The 15,582-nt window shown below is 46.7% G+C and overlaps 1 protein-coding gene across 2 annotated transcripts in view; it reads right to left on the reverse strand.

Moving 5' to 3' along the window:
* RUNX1 (RUNX family transcription factor 1) overlaps nt 1–15,582 on the reverse strand; it is a 243,804-nt gene that overhangs the window by 227,564 nt on the left and 658 nt on the right. The gene's annotated exons all lie outside the window — the stretch shown is intronic.

Consider the following 15,582-nt stretch of genomic DNA (forward strand, 5'->3'; position numbering starts at 1 on the left):
GTTCTAGGAGTACCTAATTTTCTCTCCCTTGCCCTAGTTTTTCAGTAGAAAAATTATTGAAAATTGAGTTAACAGGCTTGGCTTACTCTAGAAAGTAATCCCAGTGTATCAGTTCTTTCTGGTTTGCCCTCAGCAGACTGGAATCATGGACGCTTTTAGTTTCTGCTCTTAGTTATGGGGTATATGACTGACTGCCCTGCTTTCAAGCTCCCTGCTCATGGACTGTTAGTTTCTGTGGACGGCTTGGACCAGCACGAGGGGGCTGAGGTGGGACCAGGGTTCAAACTAGGTGTAGGAGTAAAAACATGTAGCAGAGGGTCAACTCGTTACATCTTTTTATTTCCTTGGCCCATAAATAAATGGGAATTGACCATAGTGCACTGGTTCCTAAGGGTTCCCTGGAGCAGTGTTTCTCAAACAGGGTGATTGTAGCCCTTGGGAGACATTGGGCCATGTGTGCAGACAGTTTTGGTTGTCACATCTTGGAGAGCCGGTGCTACTGGCATCTCGTAGGTGCGGGTCTGGGTCACGGCTACACATCCTGCGATATACAGGCCCCCTCAACGAAGAATGAGCCCATCCCCCATGTCAACATTGGTGAGGTTAATTCAAGGCAAATTCTCAGCCTGCATGATGTCAGATGCCTTCCTTAAAACACCAGAGCTGACAGATCTCAGGCACCTGCTTCCTAGTTTTACAGGGACTAGAAGATCAGGGTGCAAGGGCGCACATAACCCCAGTGGAGACCGCGAATCAGCCCGAGGCTCCTTCTGTCACACTCCACGCCTCGCCCCGTACATCAGTCATTCACTGCCAGCAGCACGGAGGCATTAGATGCCCACGTGCGGTCACATGAATGACAGGATCAGGGTTCACTTTTGGGATTTGGGTTGCCATAGTGTGTAAAGAGGAAAACAGGAAAATCAAGCAGAACGGTGTCTAATGAAAAAAAGCAAATCAGATGGAAAGGAAAAGCGCTTTACAATCGGTAGAATCAACTCGAAGTGTCCCGTGGGTCAGGCAGCCCTCTGGTGCTCCTAACTCAGTCCTCACGACAGTCTCTAAGGTGGCATCATCGTCATTGCCACTCTGTACAGATGAGAAAAGCGAGGCCCAGAGTGGGGAGGCAGTCTGCCCATAGGATGGAAGTTGGGTAAAACAGAGAGAATACACGCTCCCCATGGGCTCAGCCTCCTACAAGCTGTATGGCCTGGGTGGCTTTTAGTCTATTTTACTTATTTTATTTTTAAACATTTTAATCTATTTTTTATTCAAAATTGTAATATTTTATTTTATTTTATGTTTTATTTATTGTTTTACTTAATTTTTATTTTATATTAGAGTATAGTTGACTTACAATATTGTGTTAATTTCAGGTGTACAGCAAAGTGATTCAGTTACACGTATATATCCTTTCTTTTTCAGGTTCTTTTCACGTATAGGTTATTACAGAATATTTTATATTCCTTTTTTTAATCAACTGGGGATTAAGAGCTGTATTTATCTCACAACGGTTTTTGATTAAAAGGGATGATGGAGGGGATGTGCCTGATACATTGTAAGCACTTGGAGAATGTTAGCTGTACTTGTCATTATTGATAAGCAACAATGTAACTTAATTATCTGATGTGAAGACCAGAATCTTTCCCAGCAAGAGTGTGAAGGAGGCAGGATGCAACTGGGGGAGGGGCCTCCCTCCCTATCTCCCTTGGTGTGGACTTTTCCAGAACCCATGGCCGGGTCCAGGCCGCAAGGGTTGTCCAGGCTCACGTGAGGCCGCGGGGTCAAGGTCCCTCTCTGTTTTTATACTCTTTCAGGCTGTGTGATCTTCACAGAAAAACAGACGAGCGAGAGGAGGCTGTTTAGAAACAACTCCAACTACTTCTGTGTAAATGACCTGCTGGATTCTAAACTGACTTGTCCCTGTTGGGGGTGAGATGTGTCCCACAAAATGGTGGGAGGCCACTGTGGGCAGGTCAGCTTGGACCTGAGGCCAGGACTCCCCAGAAGAAACCAAAGCCTGAGTAAAGGTCAAGTGGAACTCACGGAGCAAAGATGGAAGAGGGAAGGAGGGAAGTGGGGCTGGGACAGACCAGGCTTTGGGGTGTATGCAGAGGGTGCTAAATAAGTACGGCAAGGGTGTTTTCTGAGTCACAAGAATTCCCCAGCTATAACATTCAGTTTATACCACGGAGTTTTTGTTTCCCTGCGTACTTTGCACAGGGAAAGCAAGTCTCACACAAGGTCACCTTTCTAAAGGAGCTTTCTTAGTTTATTATTAGTTTTATCTCAAAGGATAATTAGCACGAGCGCCTTTTAATTTGTTCCCATTGAGACGTCTGCATAACAACAATTAGAGGCTGGTGGGTCTCCCTGTTTCTAGGCGAGCAGGGGACTCTTGCGGGGCTGGCTGGGACCTGGCTTTGTTGGGGGGGGGGGGCATGTGATTAATTATTCCGTCCTTTGCCACGTGGAGCTCGAGGAGAAAGGGAAGGAACTTTCTGAGACTCTGTGGTCACTCGCTGGAGAATAACCAGATGAGAAATGCCTTTTGTACAAATAAGGTTGGAGAGAAAAAAAGAAAACCTCAAACCCACCTACTTGAGAAAAGGATTTGTAATGATGTCAGAGGGCTGGTGACGTGGACTTTTGAAATTGCAGATGTTTCTGCAGAAGGATGGAGAGATGATTCCCAAAGGCCCATCAGTGAGTGGGTCTCTGGCTTTGCAATTGAGGACTTTGTGATGTGAAGGGTTCTGTTGACAGGAGGGCGTGAGGCCACTTTTACTATCAACTGCTTCCAGGTGGAATTTTCATCCCAGCCATGGGAATAACTGGATGTGGGTGTTTGCTGGGAACCTTGCTGAAAACCCTGGCCGGGGTCAAGGTCCTGACAGGCTGCCAGGGGCTCCCCGGCATCCTGGAGGATGGACTCCCATATGAGGCCCCTGATTTTGGTGGGGGAGGGGTCATTCCATGGGTTCTTCTGTATGTGGGTCCCAGGACATGGACAAGGATGGGGCAAGAGAGGCATCTCGGGCACAAAATGTCTCTCCAAGTCATGTGAGAGCAGGGTGAGCCTTACAGGACCCTGAGAGTGAGCACCTCCTAAAGGTTTTTGGGGGAAGTGCCTCGCTGACTCAGTCTTACCCCAGATGGACTGCCAGACTGATAAACTGGCAACTAGCTGGTAGGAAGATAGGCTTAGTCATGGTCTCCCTCCACCCTCACCCCCAGCCAGCATTTCGCCATCATCTTGGGAACAGGTGATTCCAATGTACGCTTCATTGAGCACTGCTGGCTTAGAGAAACATCCCTTGTGGACAATCCTGGAACCACCAGGATGTCTCCCTTGGGGGCTGCTCTGATGGGGAGGGGCTATGAGGATGAAACTAGTGGTCAGGGGAGCCAATGACACCGACGTTGGGGACCTAAAGCCACCGAATGCATCTAGAATCATGTGAGCAGTCCAGGACGGTGAACTTGACAGTGGACAGTGGCCTCAGCTTGAGGCCACCTGAGGTTCAGCAACCCCCCCCCCAATAGTGTCACTTGCTGTCCAGGGCCCTTGGCCAGTCTCTAACTCCACAAAGCTCAGCTCTCTTTTGCGTCAAACTGACAGAATGGTAACATCCACCCTCCTCCCTGCAGGCAGACCCTGAGCTCTACAGAACAAACCCCTCATTTTACCAGCAGCTTAACCTCAGGCAGGTTACCTAACCTCTTCATGCCATGCTCCCCTGAATAAAATAGGATTAGTAATGAGGGTACCTACTCACAGGTTTGTGTGAAGGATTTAACGAGTTAACACAAGGAAAAGCTTGGTGCAGTGCCAGTGCTGGCACATAGCATATGCTCAATAAACACTACCTGTTGTTATGGTCCTCTTTAATATTTGTAAGCTCAGCGTCTGCCAAGGAGCGCTAAGACCATTTGTGCACTGCTGCATGGTGAGAGGAAGAGACCCAGGTCTTCATCCTGCTACATGCTGGTTCCTGGCACAGCTACAGGGCCATGTTCTGGGCTTAGCACAGGTTCCTTTCCTGCCCCACCTCCATTCTGTACACCGTCAGTGGCATGTTCCAGAGTTACCTTTACTTACTGACTTCTTCTCTGTGTCCATTGCTTCGTATATATTATCTCAAACCCTTTTGACAACCATACAAAGTAGGGATCATTGCACCCACTTCACAGGTGAGAAACCCAGGCTCTGCAAGATTGGGGAAGCAAGTGAAGTTCACACAGGTGGCCCAGTGCTGGCAAGGGGGTAGAAACGAACCCCCCGGCCCCAAAGCGCTGGGCTCCCTTCTCCCCTTCTCCCCAACCCACTCGGTGGTCAAGCCTGTCCTTCTTGTGGCCTCCCTGGCAATGACAGCTCATAGAGCAGGGCTGGGGCTCAAGAACACACGGTCCCTTCTGGAGTGGAGTTGATACTTCAACACTTATGGGGGGATGGGGGGCGGATGGAGTGGGAGGTTAAGGTTATATAAAAGCTATTATATATGGAAGGGATAAACAACAAGGTCCTACTGTATAGCACAGGGAACTATATTTAGTATCCTATGATAAACCATAATGGAAAAGAATTTAAAAAAAGAATATATATATATATATATGTATATATAAAACTGAATCAATTTGCTGTACAGCAGAAATTAACACAACATTGTAAATCAATTATACTTTTTTTTTTTGGTTTTTTTTCAATAAAAAACCAAACCAAACAAAAAAACAAAACAAAACACATTGATTGGAGCTTCAGCTGAAGGACTCAAGGCTGCTGGTACAAGCTGAGTCCCAGCGAGCAAAACACGAAAAGTACAGGTATCTGGGGACGTCCTGACTCAAACTGAGGTGTTCATGGGGGGGGGGGGGCGGACATCACAACTTGCCTTTTTAGTTTTTATCTTATTTTAATTTCTATTTTGGGGATGTGTTGTATACTGCGCATACTATAATTATATGAGTACAGTAGTGCAGGCATGTAATTTCTAGGTACATAAATGTGCGTAGGTTTGGGGACATGCTAAATCGGTTTTACTTATGTTTGGCGTGATCAGAAGAGTTTGGAAATGACCATCTTGCTGCTCAGCAGTTCCTGGTCCACTTGGACGCCGCTTCGCTGAGCTGAGTACATCAGGGGAAGAGATGTCAATGGAATCTCTAAGGCATGAGAATTGAACACCGGCTCATGTGTGTGTGTGACAGAGACAGAGACAGAGAGACAGAGAGAGGGCTTTATCTCTCTTGAGGGAGGCCACTTCCTAGTGTAAGAGCTTTGAATCCAGAGTGCTGTGAAGATAGATATCCCTAATGGGAATTGTAGCTGGGTTCAAATTTGGTCTGAAGACAGCAACTGCACACTTCCCAGGGGCTCCCTTGAGAGCTGGTCTCCGCACCCTCTGTGTGAACACGCTTGCGTCCTCTTCTGCTGGTCGTTCAGATTTCACGAGAGATTCTCATCAAAACCAACCTGCTTAACTGGACACTTGCCTAAGGGGGACGGGGGGCACATGGTGGGTGCTTTGCTGAGGCAGTGCTGGGTTTCTGGGTAAGAGAGGACACCCAAACCACAGGGCAGGAAAGAGCATCCAGCCTGCACCAGTGAGGCTGTTCCGTTCCTGACACATACCTACAGCAGTTCTTCTGGGCTGTGGGCTCCGCATAAATTGTCTACCTGATGTTTCCACACAGAGAAAGGGACTTGGCCTGTCAAGAGCTGTGACTAAGGCAAAGGAATGGAGCGTGATTAGGAGAGATGTCCCCAAGTGGAATCAGTCTGCCAAGTCCAGTGTCTGCAAAACTCTAGGGTCAGGAGGAGAGCTGACCCATTTTCTGGTTCTGACTCAGGGACTGACCAGTGGTGGGACCTCGGACAAGGAAATGTCTGTGGTGCCCTGAGGCAGAGAGATGTCTAAGATGATTCCAGCCACATATATATAACTATAACTATATATATATATAACTAAATATTACTATATATATATAGTTATATAGTTTCAGATGCCAACTGAGACTATATAGAGTTATATATAGAGAACACACACACATAACTTAGAAAGTATCACATGGGACAATATCTCACAGTTTACATGTCTTGTAGTTCATTTGTTATTTAAACAGATTCATCCACCTCTAGGATACAATTATTTCTTTGTTTTGAACACAATCTAGAGGGAAGCATGTAGGAGGTGTAGTTTTTTTTTCTTTTTAACGTGAAGTAATGATGTGGGATGATTGGCAGTTGAACAGAATTTCCATTGTTGGCATTTGTACTTCTTTATACCACCCCCCCCCCTTCGCAGTCCTAATATTTGTTTAAGGTTGTTCAGTGATTGTTCCTCTCCTCTCGGACTTTGAGAGTCATAGCCATTCTGATCTTTATGAATGGCGGAGTCGATAATAATAAAACAGCAGTGTGAGTTTCTGTTCATACCCATCAATGCCTAGATCATTTCGTTTTTGCCCAATGGTTCCGTGTTGCTCAGGCTGGATTGCAAAGGGCAGAGACAAGAGAGCAAACTCATAAAAGATGTGGCTATTCTTTCCCTTCCTCCTAATTCCTCCAGACCCTTGCATGTATATATATTTATATGCAGTTTCAGGGTTTACAAACTGTACGCTTTCAAAGCGGGTTAATGTCAAGTTCAGCTGTGACTGTTAGCAAGGTGGATAGGGCTGCACAGATGCAGCCTGCAGATGGTGTGGCATGAGGGGCCTCATACACGTAGTTCAAAGTGCAAACAGAAGCTGCGTAATAAAGCAGCAAACTGTGGTTGGCATTGAAACTGCTCCTGGAAACATGGTGCCCTAACTCATGTATTTTAGTCTACGTTCTCTTTTGCACGTTTTGAAGTTGTAATAAGAAATAAACATCAAAGCCTATAGATGTCAGGATATTTTGTGTGTAGAAAATGGAAATTATTCCTCCCCTGAGCAATAAGAGATTTTCTGATGACCTCCCTTAAAGATTTTCTGCTTAGCCTCCCTTAAAAAACTCACCCACAACAGCCTATGACCACCAAACAGCGTGCAGTGTGCTCAGGGTTCTGACTTTATTTTTACTGAATTATAGTTGATTTACAATGTTGTGTTAGTTTCAGGTGTACAGCAAAGTGATTCCATTTTGCATCTATATCTATATAGGTATTCTTTTCCAGATTATTTTCCATTATAGGTTATTACAAGATATTGAATATAGTTCCCTGTGCTATGCAGTAGGTCCTTGTTGTTTATCTATCTTATATACAGTAGTGTGTATCTGTTAATCCCAGGGTTCTGACTTTTGTTTTCTCTCTTTAACATATCCCTATTCAGCAACCTGACAACTGCAATATTTTCCAGATCAGTCTTCAGGATCTAGTACTAATGAAAAAATCTGAATTCCTACACATTTTCAGAAAAACTGAAGTGCTCAGCAGGACCAATATAGCCCTCAAGGAGAAGAGGAGACAGAGGCTTGCTTTGAGGTCCCAGGATATATTTGATGTATTGCTCATATCTTATAATTTTCTTCCCTATCAGAGATCAGGAAAGGTTTATTTTAGGAGTCCTAGCCTTCACAGAGGACATCCAAAAGACCAGGAGTAAAAGCCAGATGGTTGGCAGGGAAGGCAAGCAGGAGTTTTGCAAAATGTTGGAGTAACTTATTTCTCCCAATGGACATGGTTTCAAGACTTAAGTTGAGTCGTCAACTTTGCATCAGTTTAGCACAGGCTGCAAGTTTACACAAAAAAGCATCAGACTTGAAATCAGCAGAGCCACTGAACAAGCCCAACTAGCCGACTGCAATTTCCATTTTGGGTGACATTTTACCTTGGGGGCCCCTAAAATGTCTGGGGGAGCCCACTGTTTAAAAAGAAGTCCATCTGAAAATAGCCACAGAAGGACCACGGGCTGGTAGGGCAGTGCTGTCCACGAAAGCAGTGATCCTCAAGGAATACTAAGCTTGCAGCAAAGCAAAACGAAAGCTTTACACTGTTTCTTATTTCAGGGAAAAACTGAATAAAGGCTTTTTTTTTTTTTTTTTTTTTTTTAAGGCATTGACTTGTAGGGAGGTAGATTTGTATCCAGACTCAGGAAGTAGACAGGCCAGTAACTATGAAGCAGAAATAATCTGTAACTTGCGGAAATACAAGTTATGAATGTGTTCTGTCTCCCACATAGAGCGATATTATCTGGTTGTCGTATTTCAGTCAAAGGTAAAAACATCTTTAGGTAAATTTAAGGAGGGCGACTTAAAAGAAAATTTCCCTCAAGAAATTCTGTAGAAAGAATTCTCTTAAAAAAAGATGTAGGGCTTCCCTGGTGGCTCAGTGGTTGAGAGTCGGCCTGCCGATGCAGGGGACACAGGTTCGTGCCCCGCTCCGGGAAGATCCCACATGCCGCGGAGTGGCTGGGCGCGTGAGCCATGGCCGCTGAGCCTGCGCGTCCGGAGCCTGTGCTCCACAACGGGAGAGGCCACAACGGTGAGAGGCCCGCGTACCGCAAAAAAAAAAAAAAAAAAAAAAAAAGATGTAGAGTGTGGGCTGTGGGGTTTTGAGAATTCAAAAGAGTGAGGAAGAGATAAAAGGAAACTAGTTATAGTTAGTATTGATGTATCCTAACAGATACATCAATCCCGGGGCCAGGTGTGGTGGTTCACATACAAGCCACACTCCTGTCCACACAAGGCTGGCTGTTTTTCTTTCCTAACACTGTGGGAGTCAAGTGTGTTTCTGGGTTTTGACCCTGAAAATAGGTGTAACCCTGGCTCCCCTTTAACCAGCTCCCTGCTCCGCCCCCTCCCATCTCCTGCCTGTTTTGCTTTCAGTAAGTCAAGAATAAAAGGGGCCAGGGGAGGGATAAATTAGGAGCTTGGGATGAACAGATTCACACTACTATATATAAAACAGAGAAACAGCAAGGACCTACTGTATAGCACAGGGAACTATATTCAATACCTTGTAATAAACTATAATGGAAAAGAATCTGAAAAAGGATATATATATTCTCTATATATCATATATATATATAATATATATATATATATAGTATGTATGCATATAACTGAGTCACTTTGTTGTATACCTGAAACTAACACAACATTGTAAATCAATTACACTTCCAAAAAAAAAAGACCTTTGCTTTAAGGTGACTTCATTTTCTTCCATAAAGCAAAAAAAAAAAAAAAAAATAAAAAAAAATAAAATAAAAGAAGAAGAAAAAAGAAAGAAAGAAAAAAAGGATAAATATCACCCTCTCCCCCACCCCCAGCATCCACCTGCAACTTCTAAGAAGGACTGAAGGAGGAACTTCGAGTTTCTCTGCATGTATTTTCAAAGCACTGTCCACATGGAAAACATAGGAGGTGAGATGTCACCTGGAAAAAGCAGGATACCTGCCTGGGAGCAGTCCACAAGTCCACTGTCCTAGGCTTCTTCCCGCTAGAGACCCTGTGACATTGTTCTGGCCTATGAGATACATAAGGGGGAGTTGGCAGAGAGGGGCTTCCTTCCCTGAGTAAAAAGATGGAGCTTCACAAAGAGAAGGGTTTGAAGCCCCTCATCTCCTTCCTGCCTGGACAGGTCTGAGATGCAGGCATCTCACGGTGGAACCGGAACACAGGAGCATCCCGCCGTATCAGCCCTGGACCACTTACTCCCTATCCATGCCTGGCTGCTTGAGCCACCGTAGCCGAGTTTCCCGTAATGTGCAGCAAACAGAGTTCTCACTGGTAGATCCTAGCAAGAGCTTCACGCCCTTTATGTCACTGTTAGAAAATGCAGCACTTCAGTCGGCTTTTGGATGCGTGGTTTACTTTTCCACCTGAGTTCCTTCTTTCCCTTCTCTGGCATTGTTCAGTGTTATCAGGAGAGTAAAGGGGAGAAGGATGGGGGAGAGAGATTAGGGAGCGAGAGATTCAGGAAGTTAAGAGAGGATGAGGGGATGTCTCTCTGACGAAAAGGGAAGTCTATGTGATCCAGGGGAGTGTCCATCTTACTTGTCCAGTAGGTCAAAGGTTACGCGAGGCTTTAAACTCCGTTTCATGTTCAAGAATTACCCATAGTTCTCTGAACGCACGCCCTGATTATGTTCACAGCTTGCAAAGCTCTTAAAAGAAATGCTCCCTTTCTACCGCTCTGGGGCATCATCTTATGGGGGCGGATGTGAAGGCAGGCCAAGAAAGACACATCACTTGAGGCTTATTTTACTCAGCAAAGAGGCTGAGGCCGGGCATTGGCGGCCCCAAGGAGAAGGGACAGGGGAGCTCAAGGAACAAGAGTTTCAGAAAAAAGTGTTTTGCAAGTTTTAAGGTCTGTTTCAGGCACCAGAGCAGCTTCTGGAGAGTTCTCTGAAGAGTGGGGGTTGGAAAAAACAATTTGTTTTTGAGAGAATATGGGAAAATGCTTGCCATATGTGAAATGGTAGGATAGCTGTTTCCCACCAGAAAATAAAATAATTAACAAAAAATAGTCGCTTCATGTTGTTAAACTAAGAAAATTTGTGATGCATTTTATGGTACCTCTTTCTGACACGTTTAAAGATTTCCAACAGGAACTCTGTCATTCGGAGGCAAGTTTGTCTAGAACATTATTAGCCCCTTTTGCAGAACTAAAACGAGACACAGAGATGTCTAATGACTCATCTAGGTCACTAGGAAGTTACCTGAGAAACTGAAAATTCGCTTGAGTTTCCTGTGCAGCCTCCACTCCTGCCCCCAACATGACAAGCACCCGAGGTGCCTTCACTGCTGGGCTTTGACAAATGCATGGTCAGAAATGTCACCAGAAGCACGGAGCCAGGAACCTGCAGAGGGTCACCGGGTGAAGTGACTTTTTCATTAAGAAGGGCCTTCAGTAGAGTAAAGCGATACCAGGACCTCAAGGAGGAGAAACTTCTGTCAAGATTCCAATACAACACGCCCCAGTTAGCCTCAATATTGAAAAGCTAAGCCCGTGGAGTTACGTAAAGAGCCCTTGCTCTTCCTCTGTCCTCTTTTTGGTTACTAACAAGTAGAACAAGGGTAACATGGTGTTGAAGAGGTGGACCTCCCACACCCCACTGTGGTCCTGCTGCCCCACCTCTGCCCTGGGTGGACCCTCACCTAGACCCCCCTTCCCTCCATTCTTGGCTCCGACCTTCCACACCATCTCCTCCCCAGCCCCTGGGACTCTGTCTCCAGGGAGCCTCTCCCGGGGTCCCCCCACGGCCTCGTGACTTCTCCTTTCTGAGAGGAGACAGCTCTGACTGAGCGTCATCTTAGGAAACTGAACATCAGTAGCCACGGCTGACATTAGCTGCCCGTTATATTCATGACTGTGCTGAGCACTTCACACTGGTTGCTTAGTTCAGTCCACGCAGGTACTTTAACGACAGGTCCTACTACTATCCTCGCTTTATACACGAGGAAACCAAAGCTCAAGAGAGAAGCTGCTATTCGGGAAAAGCCAGACAAATGGAAAAGATAGCAAAGGGCGTCACTGTCCTGAGTCTGCACCTGCCCCTCATTGAGCCCCCGCGCCTTCCCTTTCTGGTCCTGGCAGCTTTTACAAACTCCTGGGCTCTGTCCTCTAGACCGACACCCGCAAGCGTTTCCCTATTAGATTCTGCACGTGCAGTGGCCCTGGAGCCTCCCTCTGCCCCAGCATCACTTTCTTTCTCAGTAAAGGGGCAGATCTTTTCAGAGAACACATTTCAGATCTATTTCAAGAGAAGAGAGAAATCTCCTGGCTATGAATTTGCTTCCAAAGCTCTTCAAGCCTTCTTGCTGGTTAGATCCTGGCTCAGCTGCTCCTTCTGAAGTTGCTTCTGTCCCTGGTGGCTCACTGTGCCGGCCCTTAGAGTGTGGGCAGGTGCGGGGCCTCCTGTGGCCTGTCCCTCACCCCCAAGGGGGGAGTGTGTCCTGGGAGGGTTTGGAATTACAGGGACGATCCCTGGGGAAGAGGCAGAGCTAAGGAGGTGGTGTCTTTTGGGGGACTGAGTTTTGCTCTTTTAAAGCTTAAACATTTCAAAATCGCCTTGTCATTTTCAAAGGTTTCTTAGCATGCAAAGGAACTAAATGGCAAAGGCTATGATTGTGAGTTTAGCTAGATTTTAACACCTTTTTTTCCCCCTCAGTTTCAAAATGTGTGGGCAGTTTCAGAATGCAAAGCTGCATCTCACATGGGGGAGCTGGGGTCTGATTCTTCCACATCCAGGAGGGCACTTAGGAAAAGTACAGGTTCCTGGTGGCTCAGAGGGAATCAGATTTGCTAACACACACTGTTAGGGACTGAACTGTGTCCTCCCCAAGTTCATACTTGAAGTCCTAACTCCTAGTACTTCAGAAGGTGACTGCATTTGGAGATTGGGCTTTTACAGAGAAAATTAAGATTAAACGAGGTCCTTCGGGTGTGCTCTAATGCAATATGACTAGTGTCCTTGTAAGAAGAGGAAATTATGACATAGGTAAATACAAAGGAAGACCGGCTGAGGACATGGAGAAGATGGCCTTCTACAAGCCAAAGAAAGAAGCCTCAGAAGAAACCGACCTCCTGACACCTTGAAACCTTCCAAAAAACAAAGCTACACCAGGATTCACCATGAGATTTCTGACTTCCAGGATCATGAGACAACCCACCCCAGTCCGTGGTAGTTTGTTACGGCAGCCCTAGCAAACTAATACAGTTTTCACACAGTGTCTGATACCCAGTTAAATCGACGGCTTTCTGTGATCTTAAAGCTTCAGCAGAGCCAGAAATGCCTTCATAAATATTTCTCTGAAAAAAGTGGCAAACCGAGGCTCACAGAGAAGCACGCTTCACACGTGCAGCCTTGGATCCTGCAATTCCCTTTGAGAGATGCCTCGAGAAGACAGCGGAGAGTCAGCCCCGCCGAGATTTTTACCTGTGGTTCTAGGAACTCGGAGGCACATTAGCATTCAGGCTTTGCATAGACCACTAAGCCACTTCTAAGAACAAGGCTACCTGAGGCATTTTGCAAAAACATACGTGCCGATGCTCTTCCTCTCTAAGCCTACCACAGCTCTGAGGGCCCACACGTGGTACCCCTCCAGGAGACCCAAGTTTGGGTCCTGCAGAGACTTCACGCCGTGAACCACGTGGAATCATGCAAGGGAATTTCAACCACACCTCGTCTTCTTGCCTGAGCACATTCAGTGAGAAGCCGGTGCAGTGGGACAGAAAGAGAGCGGCCTTCTCTGTGGTAGACCACACTCGTTTTGCATGCCAGGCTCTCAGACTCTCGCTTGCCTTGTCACACAGAAGGGAACAATGGCTTGCTGGGCGCCACGCTTCTTTTTCCCCTCCATTTCCACATGGGTATCTTGCTAAAAATGAGTTACGGGTTTCCTCCTGTGAGAATTGCATGCACTGATAAAAGACCATCCCAGGAACAAAACAAAATGTTTTCCCTGCTCGCTCGGAGCTGCAGCTGGGGAGGGCACAGACACTTTAAATTACAGACAGTGAGACATGACCACAGTGCTGGGAGCCGCTGATGGCCGGGCTGGGGAAACAGGGGTACCAACTCTGGGGAGAACACTTTGTTAGAGAGGAGGGCGATTCTTCTAGCATCACACTCTGAGGCACTACCCACATAGCACCAAATGCCATGACATTCTGCCACCTTTCCAGCTCAGATGAGTGGTGTGGACAGCTAACGCAGACAATGTAAACCCTTGGCTTGACAAATCACCTAGATAAAGTGAGCTGTGAAAATGACCAAGATTTCACTTTGATTCTCTGAAATTCAATCTCAATATTATATTCTTGAGTTAGAGATTATGAGAGGCCCCGAGTTCCTTGGAGAGGAAGGAGTGAAAAGACCTTTTCCCACAAGCCCTTCTAGGTCTTGCTTGGGGTCCTGGGGTCCACTCCATTTTGCCCCCTTGAAAGCTAACTGCCACTGGTTCCTAACCTGGGGCAGGCTGGTGACTGTCCTGGGGACACAGAGGCTGTGGGGCTGCGTTAGAGGCTGAGCTCCCTGTCTTTCCCGGCATCTGAGCAGGTCACCGGGTCCCCTCATTATCTCTGTTGTCCGACCAGTAAGGACAGAAGGCAGGCCAGCACTGCACACAGAAATCCAATCTATTACCCAGTGGAATGTTGAAAACTTTCCTGAACCTGCCTTCCTGAGTTGATAGAATAGGAAACAATCATCGTTTGGAGGGGGTATTGAAAGCAGCGTCGAAGCAGGAAGATCTTTTTTTTTTTTGTCTGTTATTCTACAAATATTGCTTCCTTGCTTGTTAGCGGCCTAGAGGAAATGCAGCGAGAGCCGTCCACAGCTTCTCACCAGCGGCCGGCGTTTCGGCCCATCGCCGCGAGGATGTGTGACTCATATGCATCGCATGATTCAACTTCACTAAAATGTCCTCAGCTGCCAGTAAAGAAGCACTCGAAAACCCTTTAATTTGAAGCTTTGAATCAGTTAATGACTTGCTTTCTTCTCCGTCTGAAATCCTACTGTCCCCCAGCGCACACACACACACACACACACACACACACACACACACACACAGATCTTTGTCAAGTGTTTAAATTTCAGAGACCCGGAAACATAGAGGCTCTGTGACATCCACAATAGCGTTTGTTGTGACAAAGTGGCTGGCAGCCCTCTGCATTCTTCGGCTCACTTGGCTTGATGAATAAATAATGAGTCACAGATACTATTTGGGTGCGCGCGAGAGTTTGTAGCCAGAAAATTAATTATTTCCCCATCCCATCCATCCCACTCCATCCCAGCTCTGCCAAACCATGAAGCCACACTCCGCAGGCACTGGTCACAGTGCTTGCCCCGGCACACGGCAATGCCTCCGTGACATTTCTCTGTTATTATTTGTGTTGGTTTAGGCGCGGCCCTATATTCCCAGCAAAGATACACAGAACGCACATGCACACACACGTACTCGTACACTCAGAGCTCAACCCCAGCTCTGTGTATTTCAAGAAGCTGGTTGCAAAAATGCACACAGGTATCCCACAGTAGCTGCTCCTATTAGGAAACGGGTAATCTAATGACTTCAGCTGCCACAAACGCTTGACTTAGGCAACTTTTTCATTGCTCTTGGCGAGAGAAACCTCTGTACCCTTTGCTTTCTTTCTCTCTCAGAAGAAGCCGGCTGCCTCTTTGCACTGAGGCTGCAAGGACTAACCCAGCATGGCCCCATCCTAGGGCTTTCGACCTACACGAGTCTGCCCAGCTCCTGTTCTCTCTGCCTTTTGGAGACAACTGACTTGCTACTTGGTCCCTGCTGTTCCCGCCCGGGCTGTGAGCCTACCTCCGCCTCTGCCCTACGCTGGCACCGGCCCTCCTGGCTGGCCGTGCACGAGCCCACTGAAGCCTGGGACAGGCTGGCATGTGGGGCATACTGCACGCCCAGCGCAGAACAACTCAGCCACAGTCATCCCAGGCAAGGGGCAACCGAAGAAAACCCAGAGAGCTTCCTGCAAACGTTCTAATCTCTAGGATTTTAATCCGGAGCAGCCCAACTTACTTGTACTTGACAAAGTTCTCACCCACCGACTGAACCCTTCAACAGCTCAACTAAGTATTTATGAGAACATTTCTGAAGAGGGGCCATCTGATGAAGAAGTAATC

Source organism: Stenella coeruleoalba (genome assembly GCF_951394435.1).
Source record: "Stenella coeruleoalba genome assembly, chromosome: 5".
Classification (NCBI taxonomy): domain Eukaryota; kingdom Metazoa; phylum Chordata; class Mammalia; order Artiodactyla; family Delphinidae; genus Stenella; species Stenella coeruleoalba.